Here is a 4632-nt window from a genome sequence, read left to right on the forward strand (position 1 = left end):
GGCCGTTGATCCAGGAATCCGAGTGATGACGTCGGGAAGCCACACGAATGTCCCTCGCTAGCCTTTCCGGACCAAGGCACACTGTCTGCTGGGTACTTCATACGACAACAAAGGGAAAAACAAAAACAAAACACGAAACCTCATTGAGCAGCTACGGAGGCGGTTTCCCCGCCTGCCGGGGTTCTGCCGAGATGTTCGGCCGGGGCTTCAACGTGGAGCGTCGAATCCCCGATGTTTTAGGCGGCGGCTCATCACACCCACACAAGGCTGCGGCTTCTCGCCGACGCTCTCATCATGGGAGCGTTTCCCGACTGGAAGACCGACAGCTTCCTGGCTGAAGTCCATGGCATCGGTGCTGATGAACTTCACATTCTCCGGAGACTCGGCCGCGGCTTTCGTCACGTCTTCCGCCTTGTCAACACTTCCTTGCTTCGGTTCAAGGCCCACATCTTCACTAGGCTTTACAGCACTGCTCGTCGTCGAACTCTTTTGCGATAGAGGCGCCAGCGAAGGTGCCTTTTGAGGCCAGTTGCCCTGGCTGCCTCCTCTGCATCCGTCTCGTCCATCAGCAACTCAGATGAGTCTTCACTGTTCCCGAAACCGGCAATGCTCGCGTAACTGCGAGCACACTGGCCGTCTTCATGCTAGAACCGTCGGCAGGCACCGCACCGTGGGACCCGACACTGTTTGCGGATATGGCTTGCACCTCTACAGCGGAGGCACAACGGATTCCTGCCCGGGACGACAACCAGCGCTAGCTCCCCGCCGACGTTGAGCTGATGCGGCAAGTCGTCAAGCTTCACGCCAGCTTTTAACTTCAGTGTGATGAGGCTGGTGGTTGAGCCCTTCTCCGACACGCCTTGTACTCGCCAGCGCTCTCGGGCCACTTCAGAGACTTTTCCGTACGGCACGAAGGCGACACGCACGTCCTCGTCAGGCACGTTGTAGAGCAGCCAGTGCAGCTTCAAACGCACGTCCTGGTTCTCAGGGTCAATCACCAGTCAGCGCCGTTCTTTCACACGAAGTTCACCGATGATGGCAATCTTCTTCACTGTTTCGGCTTCCTTGAATGTGATGGCCCAGACATGGCTTATGCGATACGCCCCCAGGGCGATAACGTCCGGGAGCAACGAATGCTGAGCCAACGCGTCCCGGAAATCTTCCACCCGATACGGGCGGGCCGAGATATCCACGTGCAAAAAAACTGTATTCAAAACGTAAAGCCGTGTAGGCAGCCCTGGTAAAACAACCTGATACATACTTTCTTGTTCAGAAGACCTGTTACCGCGGCCAGACACGACCGCTGAAGCCGCTCCAACGCAGCCCTGCATCCTGCGTCCGTTCACTGTCGTGGCCGGAAGCAGAATCAGCGCCACGGAGGCTGAGCGTCTGCAGAGGAGAACTCGGCTGGTGAGAAGGACAAAGCTGGGCGAATTTGATACCATGCACTTTTTAATCAAGGTAATGGGGACAAAAAAAAAACGGCGAAAAAGAAAAGGGCGAGAGCTTCCTCTTTTTTGAAGGGAGGGATAAGGCAGCGCAAAAAATACAAGGACTACGAAAGACGACCACAGGACAAGCACTGAACCGTCGGAACGGAAAAGAGGAAGGTGGGGATAAAAGAAGTACAAAAGGGATGCGCTCGCCCCCGGGAGGGCTCGAACCTCCAACCTTTCGGTTAACAGCCGAACGCGCTAGCCGATTGCGCCACGGAGGCTGAGCGTCTGCAGAGGAAAACTAGGCTGGTGAGAAGGACAAAGCTGGGCGAATTTGATACCATGCACTTTTTAATCAAGGTAATGGGGACAAAAAAAAAACGGCGAAAAGGAAAAGGGGCGAGAGCTTCCTCTTTTTTGAAGGGAGGGATAAGGGAGGGATAAGGCAGCGCCAAAAATAGAAGGACTACGAAAGATTACCACAGGAGAAGCACTGAACCGTCAGAATGGAAGAAAAGTAGGTGGGGATAAAGAAGCACAAAAGGGATGCGCTCGCCCCCGGGAGGGCTCGAACCTCCAACCTTTCGGTTAACAGCCGAACGCTCTAGCCGATTGCGCCATGGGGGCCTTTTTTTTCTTTATTACCGGTAAACAATATATGCACAGAAATAAAAATCGAAAAATTGCTAGCCAAACTTTGGCTGAGGCGACGGATTAAAACACTTTCATGTCGATCATTTTGACCCCGCCGCGGTGGCTCAGTGGTTACGGCGCTCGGCTGCTGACCCGAAAGACGTGGGTTCGATCCCAGCCGCGGCGGCTGAATTGCTTGAAGGCGAAATTCTAGAGGCCCGTGTGCTGTGCGATGTCAGTGCACGTTAAAGAACCCCAGGTGGTCGAAATTTCCGGAGCCCTTAACTACGGCGTCTCTCACAGCCTCAGTCGTTTTGGGAAGTTAAACCCCAATAAACCAAACCATGTCGATCAATTTGGCCATAACTGCCACCCAGTCTGATGGCTGAAGTTGACTGCGGAGAACATCTCTCAGAAAAGCTGAACTTCTATAAAGTTTTTCCTGACTGGTCGCGCATTTGCATCTGCGTGCCTAGCCGCCATCCTTGTTTTCCAGATGCTGTGGAGGCCCAGTAGCATAAACATGTCGTATGACACTTCGTCACTCTCTATTCTATAGGCAGAATCAGGATGCCATAATGAGTAACAGGTAGTTCTTTTTTTTAAGTTCTTTGCAAGATATCCCAGTGGAAAACCGGGCCCGAGCAGTCGATAAACACATGATCGATGGTCTTGTGTTTTTTTGTAAAGTGTGCACTCGACGGTCCAGGGTACGAAAATGCCTTTATCGTTTATTCATGTTTTCACTGGAAGGGTACCAGAATGTAGTTTAAAGAAAAAGGATCTGACGTTCGGTCTTACTGGCATCTTCTTAAGTCGATTTAACACATCTTTGCCTGGGCCTCCGCAGTAAAAGGATTGGTATAAGGGTGCAGGTATAAAGATATCTAGCAAATCCTTGTACAGTTTTTTCCTGGGTACAGCAGTCAGATACTCTGTCGAAAAATGAGAGCTCGAAATGTGAAAGGCAGCCACAACTTCATGTAAAAAACCAGTTACAGCATGATTTGTTGCCGGGAAACTGGACACAACAAATTCCGGTGACACATTGCCTAAGCGCACCTGGAACATTGTGCGCCACAGAGGATCGGTTTGATCACGTAGAAACAAGAATCTTGAGACAACTTGTTTCAGAAACAAATTGGAAAGTCCAAGGCCACCCCTTTTGACCAGAAGAAACATATTAGCTCGAATAGTTCGCTCCCAATTCGAGCTTCAAATAAAAACTGCAAACACTCTATGCAGCTTCTGCACGTTTGCTCGGGTGATGAGCAAGAACTGCAACAAATACCAAATTCTGGCTATTAAAATTACATTGCACACGCTTGCACGCGCGAAAACAGAAAGGTCAACTACTTTCCATCCATCCGCTTTTTTCCTTGCACTCTGCGTTACCTCACCCCACAACTCTGTACAGTTCTTATAGTGCTCTAAGGGTACCCCCAAATACTGCGCAGGGGAGGTCGTCCATTGCATGTTAGCAAACACTGCAGGTGTGCTCTCCCAACCACCGTGCCAAAATCCCATGCACTTATCTCAGTTAACTTCGCATCCGGTCTTTTTGCAATAGTCCCCCGCAACTTTCACAACTTCTTTAACGGTTTCTTGGTCCGCGCAAAAAAGAGAAAAATATCATCAGCGTAAGCAAGCACTTGCACCGACTGAAGAGTGAAACCGCAGATCCCTTCATTGTGTAACAGCGATAACAGAAAAGGTTCAAGATAGATCGCAATGAGCAGAGACGAGAGCGGGCAGCCCTGCCTGACCGAGGAACAGAGAGGTACAGGTTCAGTAAGTTGTTTGTTCACTGTAATACGCGTAACACAGTTTTCGTACGCCATCTGTACACCTTGTAATATCACAGAGGCGACGTTGGCGTATTCTAGAACGGTCTAAAAGAATTTCGTGTGACACGAGATCGAAGGCCTTCGCCAGGTCAAGCTGCATCATGGCAACTCGGCCCACGAACGCATCGCAACATTCAAGAGCAGTTCTAGCAACGTGGACATTCGTTCCAATGGTGCGACCTTTAATACCGCACGTTTGGTGCGGCCCTACAAGGTCCTTTATAACCTTTTGCAGTCTATTGGCAAGAATTTTCATGAACACTTTATAGTCAACGTTGGTAAGGCTTATCGGCCGATAAGCCCCAATAGTCAGCAGTTTAGCCTGGTCGTCACTCTTGGGTACTAAAACCACGTGTGCTGTTTTAAATGACGGTGGCCTTTTCTTTGTTTCATAAATTTCGGTGAAGACGCAGTGGAGAGGTTGGGTGACTTCGGCTTTGAAACTCTTATAAAAATCACTGCCTAGGCCGTCAGGACCAGGAGATTTTCCGGCACTCAGCTCGCCGGTTGCTCTCCCCACTTCGCTTACGCTGACTGGTACCTCTAGCCCTTGTTTTACCTCATCTCCAAGCTTTGGCATACGAGACAAGAACGTGTCTGTAAACCCGTCTTCTTCAAGCTGACGTCGCCCAAACAATTCCCAATACTGCTCAACAAAAGCTAACTGAATCACTTTGTTATCATTCGTTACCTCGTTTCTGCACCTGATTTGCTTT

General features: G+C 50.2%; 2 non-coding genes across 2 annotated transcripts; both read right to left on the bottom strand.

The window, feature by feature from the left end:
- Positions 1 to 1643: 1643 nt before the first annotated feature.
- On the bottom strand, positions 1644 to 1717 carry TRNAN-GUU (transfer RNA asparagine (anticodon GUU)). Its single transcript has one exon. It is a non-coding gene; the product is annotated as a tRNA-Asn (tRNA).
- Positions 1718 to 1989: 272 nt separating this feature from the next.
- TRNAN-GUU (transfer RNA asparagine (anticodon GUU)) lies at positions 1990 to 2063 on the bottom strand. Its single transcript has one exon. It is a non-coding gene; the product is annotated as a tRNA-Asn (tRNA).
- Between the last annotated feature and the right edge of the window lie 2569 nt (positions 2064 to 4632).

This window comes from Amblyomma mixtum, chromosome 3 (assembly GCF_055824585.1).
Source record: "Amblyomma mixtum isolate Tamu chromosome 3, ASM5582458v1, whole genome shotgun sequence".
NCBI lineage: Eukaryota > Metazoa > Arthropoda > Arachnida > Ixodida > Ixodidae > Amblyomma > Amblyomma mixtum.